At 35.0% G+C, this 13,604-nt stretch overlaps 2 long non-coding RNA genes and 1 pseudogene across 12 annotated transcripts; all 3 read right to left on the minus strand.

Annotated features, from left to right (window-relative positions):
* Positions 1-91: 91 nt before the first annotated feature.
* Positions 92-2,657, minus strand: LOC125594184. Of its 8 annotated transcripts, none has more exons than XR_007329770.1 (9): positions 2,504-2,657; positions 2,306-2,423; positions 2,021-2,145; positions 1,351-1,816; positions 868-957; positions 667-768; positions 538-591; positions 379-431; positions 92-281 (listed from the first exon to the last, which is right to left on the minus strand). It is a non-coding gene; the product is annotated as an uncharacterized LOC125594184 (long non-coding RNA). The 8 variants fall into 8 exon arrangements; XR_007329771.1 differs by having other exon boundaries at positions 859-957; XR_007329769.1 differs by having other exon boundaries at positions 667-957.
* A 4,299-nt stretch (positions 2,658-6,956) lies between these two features.
* On the minus strand, positions 6,957-9,327 carry LOC125594183. 4 transcript variants are annotated; one of them, XR_007329764.1, is made up of 6 exons: positions 9,017-9,327; positions 8,653-8,839; positions 8,466-8,533; positions 8,089-8,166; positions 7,783-7,971; positions 6,957-7,666 (listed from the first exon to the last, which is right to left on the minus strand). It is a non-coding gene; the product is annotated as an uncharacterized LOC125594183 (long non-coding RNA). The 4 variants fall into 4 exon arrangements; XR_007329762.1 differs by having other exon boundaries at positions 7,783-8,166; positions 8,466-8,528; XR_007329761.1 differs by having other exon boundaries at positions 7,783-8,166.
* A 2,646-nt stretch (positions 9,328-11,973) lies between these two features.
* On the minus strand, positions 11,974-13,158 carry LOC125594185 (annotated as a pseudogene).
* Between the last annotated feature and the right edge of the window lie 446 nt (positions 13,159-13,604).

A 13,604-nucleotide genomic window follows, 5' to 3' on the forward strand; every position in this document is an offset into this window, starting at 1 on the left:
TCCTAGTCTTTTATGTGTAGTGAATATAGCAACACTTTCTCAGTTTTCAGAACCAAAAAGAAACTTTCTCTCTTCTCCGTAAATCCTTTTGTTTAGATAATAAGTTACACTATTTTAGTGCTCACTTAGATATAAATATTGTTGATATTGGTGTAACCGTAAATATCTGGACACTACTACTACTCCAGAACGTTGAAGATTTAAGCAAACATTACTTGAGGGAATTAGTAAGCGATTAAAGCCCCTCCAACCATGCCTCTTCAGTTGGGATACCTATAACACTGCACACATTAAGAGACACATATTGCTGGCTTATTCTTACTTCTGAAATACTATTTCATAAGGTATATTGCTCATAAACAAATATTTGACTAAGACCTAGCTCCAGGAAAGAGAGGGCGAAGAGACAACATCTTAGGCAGAATAGCGCCCTAGCCCACATATCGAAACACAATAAAAATGAGACCATTGTTAAGACATGGACCAATAATACCATATTGAAAGACATCTTTTTATTGGAATTTTGAGAACACTAACCAAATTTTGACGTGTACACATATGACTCTAGTTGGTACTTTAGGTTCCTTGTACCTATTAGAAATTTAGAGCAATCGCAATCAGCACATGTATCATCTAACTACAAATAGAATGACTGTAAGGACTCACCAGCGTGTCGAGACATACACTGTGTACGGTGGACTCGAATTGACCTCTCGGCCTGGCCAATATCAGTCATCTTAATGACATCTTTAGAGACTAACAGATTTTCTGCATCGGAGAAAAAAACATACACATGATTCATTGACAGAATATTTAAATATGACTGCTAAAAAAACTTGGAAACTGAATCAAAAATACACATCACACGTGTGCAGCTGGCCTTAGATCACTGTGGAAGTATCCACGCTGATGCATGCAAGAGAGACACTTGAAAGCACCAATTTCGGACATCAGATTCTGCAAGATGATTAATAGAATCATTCATAAGATACGGAACCTTTCACTTCCCTCAGATTAATACAGTCACTTCCCTCAGATTAATACAGTCTTCCCAAGAGATATACATTCTTATTGTTCATTATTTTACACTGCAACATGTCATGAAAACTTTAGTACCCTAAAATCAAATACAAATAGTGTAGAAGACTTGATCTCTCGTGAAAAACAACTCAGAACTTCACCAGTCAGTTTATTGACAGCTCGCCAAACATTCCCAAAAGTTGCATCACCAACTTCTTTGACTAAATTATACCAAGAGTTGCATATGGCATACAAAAGAAGAAGCTAACATGAACTATATAAATCAAGGGGTATGGAGCTAAAGATAAGATTTAAGAAATTCAAACCTACCTCTCCATCGCCTCTACAGTAAAGCAAAGATTCTCCTTTAGTTTTTGTCCGTAATGTACATAACTTCAGTTTCCAGTTGTTTGTATGATAGAAAACTCAAAGTTTATCCCGCTGGGTAGACATGCAATTATTTACTTTGAAAATCAATCGATTGACCAGCAAGACAAAATAAAGACACCAAGAGAAGAAGGCAAAACATATTGAGGACTGGAAGACGCAATAAACCAATATGAAGGAACGTTATGGGTTAGAAACCCACGCTTCACTCAAGGGGTTTGGAGACTCTAGGAAAAGATTATCAAAGCTACATGACAAAACTTAGAAAGACGCTTGGACATCCTTTATTAGTCAGCTCCCATAAGAACCAGCATGGTACAGGGATTAAAACAATCTTTTTACTGTAAGGACCAGGTTTAGATGATCCTTCAAAACTATGCGAAGAAAGGATAACTTGCTGAGATCATCCCTGTAAAATACAAAGATGCCACACCAACAATCATGTTCAAAGAGTATGACGTAAAAGAACAACCAGGAGCTAAATACGATTCCCATAAAATCTATAATCTACTATTCCTTTTACGATGTTAACCCTACTGTCATCATGGTATTTTTGTGTGCTATTTACGATGATTCTATACAGTTGTACGAAGGCTGCCAAATGAAAACAGACCTCGCAAAATTGTGATCGTGGTAGCCAAGAGCATGAGTTGGTCTTAATTGCGAAACCGAAAGCTCTCCCTCGGGATGCGGTGGATAGATTCGGCTAAGTCAACGAACACTGTTTGATCCGTGTACCTAATAGCAACAGTGGCGTCACCAAAAAAAAAATTTGGGTTGCTGCTTGTAGCACCAAACACATTTAGTTCATAAAGACCGGTGAACATTGATTGATGAGGGGAAGTGAAATAAGATAACAACGAATTGAAAAAGTTGATGAATTAATAAACGAACGTACATTCCAATCGATGAGTACCGTATCAACGCCTATCCGCTCACCGGCTTTCTTAACATTATTGGCCCAGAGACAGAGCATTGTTTTCAAGACAATCAATCTCCCTACAACAGCCTCAACTCTGGAAAAAAAGTGTGGAAGATACATGATCAGACAGTTTATTAGATAACAACGTAAGCGAAGTTAAAGATTTGCATCAACCTCTCAGAGGGTCTCTATGTACACACGGAATGAAGTTGCAAAACCAGTAATTTAAGATACATTGAGGAGGAAGTATTGGGATTCCTTGTTGATTGAAATTAATACAGACCGTTACGTGGTTGAAGATGGCGAAGAGAAAGGGGTAGGACAAAAAGAAGCAGCAGCTCCGATGGAGAGCCCTAGGTCAGAGGATGGTGGTTTGATAATGGGCCACTGTTCAGTCCAAGCAAAAATGATAACAATTTTTTCTTAAGCCCAATAAATATCAGGAGCCCAGATCATTTATTTGGTTGATTAAATCGTTGACGAAAGTTGATATAGAAGTGCCAGGTGTCACAAATTGCTCTATGCTCTTTTGCTGAAGTGGCTTTCTAAGGTGAGAGAAAACCCTATATTATTATTATTATATATATACTAGATTTTGACCCGCCCTGAGAGGGCGGGTATAGTTTTTGTTTTACATATTTTTTTAGAAATCTAATTTTTAAATTTGTGTTTTTCTTTGTAATTATATTTGTGTTTATTAAAAAATGAAAAAAAAAACCCCGTTTTAGTTGTTGAAAGCCAGTTGTGTTTATTAAAAAAAGCGTGACTCATGGCCTAATTGTTAAGCGAAACCTAGAAAACCTAGATTTTATATGAATTTCTATGTAAAATATTATATAGGTCTACACATGTTTATCTGAAACCAAAGAATCAAAATTAAATCAGAACCAAATTCATAAATAATCAAGAAAATCATATATCTCTCGACATAACCAATCTTCAAACCCAAATTTTAAAAAATAAAAAATTATATACCTATAAATATTAATTATATTTATTTCTAATTAATCAAATATACTAAAAATACTATTTATTAACCGAATTACTCGGATACTTTTTATCCAAGACCTTAAAAAGTTATTTGAATTACCCGATATTTTTAGTCAAACAACCTGATGTATATACTAAAAACATGAATTATCCGATGTTTTTACATAACATTATGCAAAATTATCCAGAAAACTGAAATGAAGCAATGTTTTGAAACCCAGACCAGACATCGACTCGTTATGCTTACTGGGTGATTGGTCGAACCAGTTCAATCGGGTTTTTAAAAATTTATATATTTTTGTTATATTATTTATATATATATATATATATATATATATTATATGTATGTGTATTTGAAGATATGATCATTTTAAAAAAAATAATTAGTTTTTAGTATTATGTAACCCTTAAAGAAAAATATATTTTAAATGTAAATTATAAATAGGAACAGAAATAATATAAATGAATAAAATTATTTATGTAAAGTTATTTCTATAAATGCTATAGAAAATATAGCGTGTACGATGAAAACAAAACAACTGTGACATAAGGAATAAAATGATTTTGGTTTCCTATTACAAACTACTAAAATCAGGAACTAATCAAGTAATGTCATTTACGGTAACTATTAAGAATCAAATTTAATTATGATTGAATTGGTTGAACCGGGTTTTGTAATTAATAAACATAGGAATCAATATTATTAAATTTCAGTGGCATGGTGCAAATGTTGTTGGTTCAGTCGCTTATTTAATCATCCTTTTTGTAATGTCGTTGGTTCAGTCCCGTGTTTCTAGACAAAAGCTCGTTTTGTGTTTTATTTAATCATCATCTTTTTTTAATGAGTGGCATAATTGTAATTTTTTCATCATCTTTCCCATAACTTTTTTATAGGGTTTCGACTCTAAATTTATTTTCATGGCGGCCATCAACTATTTTCCTGTAAATTATCAAATTGTTGTGTGCTTACGTATTAATTATGTCTCAAATACATAGATCTGACATAAAATATCAGTTTAAAACATTCTAAACTCAAAAAAAAAAAGGAATTGCGACCTCCGATTTGCTCGCTGCCTATGACGAAATCGCCATGCCAATCACCACCCAATGTCTCGCAGGCGCTTAATCGGAAGCCTTACCCGCGTTTTTGAACATGGCCTTTGTCTTCATTTGTTGTAGTCTGAGACCAGTAAGTGAAATAAAGGAAAGCAGCTACAAAGTGATTTCAGAAACCACAAATAGATCGATTGTAGCTTGTACTCTGTATTTGTGTTTGAGTTATGTATTTGTTTATTACTGAGAAACTAATTGATGATCATAAAAAGCGCTTTCAAAGAAAACTTCATAACTGCTTCTGGTAGAGAAAATTATAACGTGGCTAGTGTTTTAATATAATTAGATGCAGTTATTTAAAAATCAGTTATTTTTAATTGGACATAACTTTTTATCAATGGGTCATACTGCTGTTTTAATAGAATAGATACTAGTGGTCTTCCGGCGCTACGCGCCGGATTTGTATGTTTTAGTAACAATATGAAAACCCTATTATTTCATCCTTTTAAAATAGTAACAATTTTCGCATACTTTATCTATGACAAAGACGTGGCAGTTTGTTGGGGACTTCGTTGTGATTGTATTGGTTAAATACTTTGTTTTCAAATCTTTAGTGAATTCTTAATCATGTTTCACATTGATTGGATTTGAATTGACTATTTTTCCAGGACAACTTATTCAAAAACTATTTACCTCTTCAAAATTGCTTAGCATAACATTAATATACCATAAAGATACGTAATTTTGTCATAGTTCCCATATGCAGATTGACTAAGATGGTCGAGTCATTTGCTAGGTTTATGGTGGAAAAAGTACTGATTTAACCCCTCAATGAGCCTGTGAATTGTTATTATCCAAACATTGTTTCATTAACTGAATGTGTTGATTCATCATCATGAGTGATTCCGCTGCAAAATATCATAGTCTAAGGTTTTTGAAATGGATGCATGGTTTGTGGCTGAAGAGCTTTCATCATAGCTGTCAATGCTTTCCTCTTGTAATTGTTGACTAAAATATCTGATTCCATCTTATTTGTTTTTTCTTATGTTTTGTGAATATATTGGAAAATATGTTTTCGTCTGAATCTTTCTCATTGTTGAAGATCTAATTTATATATTTTGTTAGATAGTGGGTTACGGCTATATTAATAATTGTAGTTGTTTGTTGTTTAATTTGACATTCCACTGATTTATGTGGATGCAGTTTTTTTTTTAAGTGTGAAAGTATTGCTTTATGGAAGTTATAGAAACTTTTCATGTTAGACAGAAACTTATAGTTCATTTTTAGTGTTATGAGATATGTATCATGTAATTTAAATGTGTTTTAGAGACGAATTTTTAGATATTATAAAATAATAATAAAACATAAAATAATTGTAAATCTAAATCAAACAATACAATATATTATTTATACTTATAGAAACTTTATATATATAAATAATTATATGACTCTAGTGAGACGATAAATTTGCATGGGATCTTCAAAAATATATTATCTTATTATTTTATCAATTTGTGTCATATTTTGAATTGATCCAACTTAAAATCGATAAAAAGTTTTAATTTATAATGTTATTAATTTATCGAATGTAGTTGTAATCTTCTAAAAAGTGAACAAATTTGTATAACTATTTTCATGTTGGACAGTGTTGGTTTCTCACGTGTTTAATATTGTATATTGTTAATGTTCATATTACAAAACTATTTTCTTACTTCAGAAAGTGGACAAAATAGCGACTGACCAAGCATACAAATCTATTTTTTTTTTGGCATCTTGAATTTTATTATTGGGTCAAAGTTCAAAAGGGACAAAGCCCGATACAACATTGAAACAAAAGCCCAAAAGAACAAACTGGGCCACTGTACAATACAACCTTGGACCGCAAGCCCAAAGGGAAAACCCGTTGAAGAAGAAATCCGACTCACCCCACCACGTGTCCGGTCGCCCGGCGACCAATGAACACGCGTCCTGACGAGAGCCTTCAATCTTCTCCCGGAGCCAGCAAGGAGACACGACGGAACACCATCGACGGCGAAGACGAACTCGAGACGAACCGTTCAACCAGAACAGTCAAGGCCAAAGCTCGAGCCGCGAAGTCAGATGTGGCAGATCTACGAATCGACGAAGAGTTCAACCGCCTACAATCGATCTTCAAACCTCCGACATACTTGCATGGAACAACAGACATCTTTATTGATCTATCTAAGCTTGAAGATGCAACAACCCAAACGATTGGGGATGAAGAAATCATCGGAGTATCAGAACGAGAGGCAGGAAACAGATAAGCCCGGAATCGCAGATCGAGATATCGGGAGAACCCCGGAAGAGAGCCGGCGAAAGCGATGTTGAGAAAACCATCACCTCCCGGAGACAAAAGCCGGCGAAGACGGTGCTATGGAAGCCACCGCTTCCCAGAAGCAAAGCCGGACGTTCATCGGAAGAGCTGATGCAACGCCGGAGTTCAAGACCGGTCGGAAACACCGAAACCGGTACACAAAAACAACAGACTCTCTCTCCCTTAAATCAACTCATAACCTTCTGAAAGATGAAATTTGATAAGAAGGTTAGAGGATTAGAGAGAAAATTCGCATACAAATCTATTTTGTTTTCATAAACTGGAATCCATGTAATTATATAAACTAAATGAACCACGTACATAAAAAAAAACTTTCAATCCATGCACGAACAAATAACCGCTTACAGAAAACTTGGGGCACGAAGACACTCGAAGTTAGATACAGACCCCAAATATACAAAAGCAAGAAAAAGCTCAGCCAAGAACACAAAAGGGAATGTCATTATCTTTTCATTCAACCATCAAATAAGGCCCTCAATCTCTGAGAAAAATAAAACACCGTTGATCCTCCACCGGAGGAGCGACCATTGCTCTTATGTCATCAGCCGACAAGAATCAAACAACCACTGTTAGGTTATCTAACTTATTTAGCCTTAAAGACCTCAAACAAGCGTTATCGGATCGTGATCGATGTAATTCAAACCTAACGATACAAAAACCTTTTGAATTGTCAAAACGTCCCAAATCTCCTCGCATCCCATCATTAGAAACTTGTCTTCCTCTGTTAAATGTATCTTTTGATCTCCTGGCTCTGCTAAGAGTGGAGATCGTGACCCTCGTGGTAGTTACATGTCCCAATCGCTATGCCATTTAAGTAACTGGCATCGTTGAAGCCGCCACTTCCTTAGACTTTCTTCTTTACGGTAAGTAGATTGGTTTGTGGTCTCGAGACATGTCTATGGCTTCACCATTCCTACAGAGAATGGCTCTGCCATCTGCTGCTTTTGCAACCATTAAGTTCAGGTGCAGAAACAGAACAACAATCATGAGGAAACAAACCTTCACTTAAAATCGAATCTTAGTGATTCTGAAGATGGGTTTAGTCGAAGCTAACCTTCCAAAAATAAGGGCAGCAAGAGCCGAGGTACCAGAAGAAAAGCCTGAGAAAAGAGCCTCTGTTGCGGTCCTCTGCTAAAGCAATATCAGCCTGAAGAAACGCGTTGCTCAAAGAACTCTTGACTTCTTCGACATAGATACTGTTCAATTCTTTTTTTTCTTATATAAGGTGTGTTGCTCCTGATTTCTACAAAAACATCATCTTTGAGGAATCTAAAAACATCAAATTCAATTCCTCTGTCACAGAGCACACCCATAAAACCCAACTGAGGAAAAAACAATATTTTATATTGGAGATATTTACCGGAAGAGAAGTGGTGTGAAAGATTGTGTACCATTGGGGGCTTTGTCTCAGAATGCTTGTTCTGGTTTTTAGCATCAACTGAGAACCATATATCATATCATAAGATCGATGAAGTTAATCACAACAAAGAACAACAGATTCTAAAGTACTTGGTAAATTAAATCTGTTCAGATATGAGCTTCCTAAGTTAATGAAAAGTATTTTTACATTTGCATCTACATGCAGTTCATACAAAAAACATATACTTCTCAGTCTGGTCTTGTGGACATAGCTAGTCGAGCTTGCAACAAAATTTGAAACTAACTCTTAGTAGCAGAAAAGATTTAATCACATGAAACTGAGACATAACCAACTTATTAAAGAAAACAAAATCTTACCCTGCCTAATCGTCCCCAACTTTAATGCAGCTGCAGAGAAACCTTCTAAATATTAATAACAGCCTGACCTTAAAAGAGAAAGAGAAGAAAACAAAAAACACTTTAGCAGCAACTAAAAAAAACCTTCGCTTAGTCTGTGCCCTCCAAGCAACACATGAACGTAAATAGAAAGGATGAAGAAACATACAACTCGAGCTGCAAAGACACTACAAAGCTGTGGAGCCTGGTATATTGTACCGTCCACGATATTATACGTTAGCATCGATATAACCTTGTTATACGTTTGCATCGATATTATACGTCAGCATCGATATAATCTTGTCGGGACAATCTCAGTAGCATCACTGATCACATACTCTAAGCCTGTCATCTTCCTGGGCAGAAAATTATAGTCAAACGTGTTAAAACCAAAAGATCAATCCTTTGATCCTCCAACACTATTCCACAACAAAAAAATAAAGACCAAAACACTAAAATTTTGAAATCGAAAGTGGCAAGGAGATGATAAAGAAAGTTAGAGAGTAATCGAGAGGGTGAATGGATCGGACGACCTTGGAGAGACTGGTCTATGTTTTTAAATTCCGCAAGAATGATGAAGGAATTAGCCATAATCGGATGGGTTGCTACGAAAAAATTGTTTTTGGATATCGTTTGAGTTGTAATAACGAAAAACTCAAGGAGTAAAGGAATGATATATGAATTGGTGAGAGGTTACTGAATTCGGATTGGCGCTTAAAGTCTGAATTGAGTTTCATCGTGGAGGTCGCACTTGCAAGAGGATTAGGAAGAGGAAGGCGAGACCTAATTTTGGATGGGTCTCTAATATGGCTCAATGTCTGGGCCTACTCTAACTATGGTAATAAAAGCCCAGATAATATTCGATAGATCAAAGAGCGCCAGAGAGCAAAAATTGCAAGACCTCTGATGTCGCGACACGTGGCGCAAAAAACTCCTCTCCCCAGAATGACGTGGCTGAAGGAGGTGAGAGAAAACTCTCCTTTATATATATAGATACTAGGGATTAACCCGGGTTACGCCCAGAATTTTTATATTTTTCTAATTTAAGTTGTTAAATTATTTATATTTAGGTTATGATATATATTTATATAAATGTTAAGATGTATGTCATAATTAAAATTTATTTTTAAATTTTAACACGTTAAATTAACATATTTTTTACTATTTAAATATTTTTTATAATTTTATTGGCTATCTAGTTATCATATTTAGCAAAACTATCTGTTGAGTGTTGGAATAAATGTTTTAGATATTTAATTAAACTGCAGAGTATTTTCGGATCGACCACATGCTCAACAATCGATCAATCCGTAAAAAAGATGGTCGATCTTCTTGGCGAGGTAATTACAATTTTAGCAAAAATATCTTTGATTTTCAAATTTAAGTATATAACTATTCTTTTGAATATTATTTTTTTATTGTATTTTTTGATTAAATTATTGTATTATAATGTTTATGTAAATATTTTTTGTGATGTTTGAATTTGTGTTGTTCGTATACTTAACCTAGATGATATTGATGTTTAACCATTTGTTGTTTTTATTTATTTTTTTTATCATAAATTGTTTTTATTTAAAAACATTATTCATATATAATATAATAGTTTAAGTTTGGAAGATTAATCTATATATATAAATTATGTATATTTTTTAAAAAATAATTTAAGATATTATATATTGAGTAACTGAATTTCTTATCTTGAAAATAAAATATTTATATTTTTGTCTTCATGTTATACTCACCAATCCATCATTGATATTTATAACTCAGTATGTTTTTTAAAAAAACTTAGTTTTAAGTAATAAACGAATTTAATAAATTAAATTCATCACCTATAATGTTCTCTAAACTATATTTGAAAACTCTCTAAAATTATATTTTAAGCATAATATTACTATTATTTAATTTTAAGCATAATATATGCAAAACCAACTTAAATTATATTTACAATAGGACTATCCTAAACCGATTAATAAACCAAAAAACAATATTAAACCAACATGAACCAATACTTGATTCGGCGAGGAATGAAGTGTTTCAGGATAAACGCTTGAATGATTATTAACTGTAATGGTTTGATCATGAAAGAGTTAGTATGAATATTAACAATTGTAAGAATAACTTTAATGTTTTTTCAATGTTAACTTTACAATTCAGAGAGTTAGTATGAATGATTTTTCAATGTTAAATTTTCATCTTTCCAAAGAGAAATGTCATAGAGAATATTTTCAGTGGAGACATTAACTTCTTTGTCTGGTAGTGAATGAATCAAAACTTTACAACCTCCTTTGAAGACGAGTGAACGAAGTCCCATGTTCCAAACATGTTGCATTGCTATCCGAAGAGCTTTAGATTCTGCTTCAAGTAGATATTTATTGGAGTGACTGACTTTCTCTGAATGTAAAGGTTTACAGTTTGTTTTGGAAGATGTAGAGGTCGAGAATCGAAGGCTGTGTTTGGAGAATTTATGCAAAGGATTTGATTTTATCTCGCGTATCCTTGTCCTGCATACCTCGTAGACAATATAACTTATGCATTACACATATCTTTGTTATAGGTTGTCGTTCAAGATGAGGAATAGATTTTCATGTTCCTTCTTTTCTTCAGTTGAGATAATGTGATGTTGAAGGTTTCTGAGTTTCTGTGATTAGTTGACAAGGCGTTGTAGCTCATAATAATTTCTCCTGTTCTTGGTTTGGTTACATTAATGTGTTGTGATGCTGCCTTATATGTTTCTACTTGTTTAATAAGGGTTGTGACCCAAAGCTCTATATTATATAGATCACTAGTTCTTACACCTCTTCTGAATTTATTGTATCTGATCCAGGCCCGGCTAATGTTTTCTACAGACCCTGTGCAATTTTTTTTCTTTTTACAAGACCGATAAAAATAATTGGTAAAAAGGGTCCTTAAATCTGTAAGAAGAAGACCCTTAATTCTTGCTAAAAATTTCTAATTTTTTTTTGAGACCCTGTGCATAAGCACCTTGTGCACATGCCAAGGGCGCAGCACTGATCTGATCCAAACCTTGTTGCAATTTTCAACCACTCAAGAGTGTAAGCCTTGCTCTGCTCTGTTATTTTATTCTCTTTCCAGACTTATATTCTCTGCAAGGTTTTGATTCCTACGTTAGTTTTAGATGTATGCAATCTACCAAGTTTATGAAGGTTAAATCAAATGATTTCATGATCCAGGTTGTTGTTTTTAGATTCTTCTTTTTCTTTTGGTTGCTGAAATGTCATTAGGGACATGAGGGTTTCCTGTGGATGTTTTTCTGTTGGATGTTATTTTTGTTTACGCAAGTGGTTGTGTGAGGTAGTATTTGGTTATCAACTGATTGCTTTGTTTCCTGGCTGTAACTGCTAAGTATAGAAGAAGAGGATGACTGATCAGTGGTTCACTTAAAGAAGGGGAAGCCTTCTTCCACTTTTCACTGGAATGCACCGGAAGCAGTTACTGTATATAGAGTTGAAAGTCATAAAGATGAGAATCATCCAGAAATAAGTCTTATCTTAGTTCCTAAGGTTAAAACTTACATGTTAATTATACAATGGCAAAAGATAACATACAAGATAGATAGCTAGATTCTTCCACAGAAACGTTAAAAGTGCCCATCTTCGATATCACCATTGACCTTATTACTCTTGGTTCAACTCATTGATGCAAATCTCCAACTTCAACAAATCACCACGAAGCAAACTGTGAGGGATCAACATGAAATTGTCTTGAGGAGTTTCAAAGCTAACTTTTAGAATCCAAGTCTCGAACTTTTGGAGAAGGTGGTGCAATGCAGCTTACAGTAACGTAAACACCACACGGCTCCCTGAAACACTGCACTGCAATCAATATAATCAAATTACACCCTCTTTTGACTAATATCTTATCACTGATGTCCATCTGGGCAGTGAAGGGTTGGCCGCAAAGGAACCAATTGAATCTCTCATGGTGTGCGGTGGAATCATAGTGACGGTAGAGATCTTTGTATGGTCCAGTGTAATCGCAGTCCTGTTCAGGGCAGGAGCAAGGAGAGAAGTCGCGTTCCTTCTCGTGGGTCAACTGCTTCCCATAAGAGAGATTCTCGGTGCATCCAAATATGGCGTTTGGGCATGGGACACAAACTGATTCAACAACACTCTCCATTGCTCTGCAGCGAATGTGACCAGTAGGCAAAGCACATGTTGGACATTTGTTACTAATTTTGGGACAGCAAGAAGAGCAAGCTAAATGTCCATTCTCACACTGAAATACAAAACCCAATGTGTTTCAAGAAACTACAATTAGAGACATGAGTTTCTTTAAACATCGGTACAAATAATCAAAAGCTACGGATATTGCAAAGCATCTTCTTCCAAATGCAGAGTGAGAACTGAGAAGATACCAGGTGAGAAACAAAACCTGGAAGATAGGAATCGTGAATGCTTCGAAGCAAATGGGACAATCGAGAACATTCAGATCAAGCAGCGCCGGCGAGAGTCTCTTATCAGGTGAAGATTTGGAAGACCGTTTTCCCTTCTGTGTGAGAATGCTGCTCGCTCCATCTTTTTCGCCCGAAACCGGCACCGAGGCTCCCACCATGGTCGGGGGCTTAACTCTTCATCCGAGAAATCTTAATCCCCTTTACTGTTTTTTCTTCTACTGTTCCGGGTGTTCAAGAGTTTTTGCTTGTTTTTTTTTTGGCAGCGACTTGTTTTTAGGAAAACTTGGACCATATTATAAAAAATTACTAGAATACGTACGACCTGTGTTTTAACGCTGATTATGATTTTCATTTTTCCTAATCTACAAAATAAAATTATTGCAATTACAGATTAGGCCATGTTCGTTTTGCGGTCGCTAGCAGCAGCGACTAGTGATAGCGATTAAAATGTTATTCGTTTCGCAGTCTTTGATCCAGCGACCAAATGCAGCGATCAAATGCAGCGATCAAACGCAGCGATCGATGATGACTGTGATTTTCAATTGCTATAATTTTCAGCAACATATTTAAAATTGTGTTTTAAATTATCGCTAGTTCATCCTTGCTACCTCGAAGGAATAAGCCACACTAGAGAGAAAGTTCAAAAGAGAGAAAGTATATCTATTTTGGGTTCGGTGTACGACCGACGCGTGAGCGAGCGTGCC

The sequence above is a fragment of the Brassica napus genome, assembly GCF_020379485.1.
Source record: "Brassica napus cultivar Da-Ae chromosome A4 unlocalized genomic scaffold, Da-Ae chrA04_Random_14, whole genome shotgun sequence".
NCBI classification, from domain to species: domain Eukaryota; kingdom Viridiplantae; phylum Streptophyta; class Magnoliopsida; order Brassicales; family Brassicaceae; genus Brassica; species Brassica napus.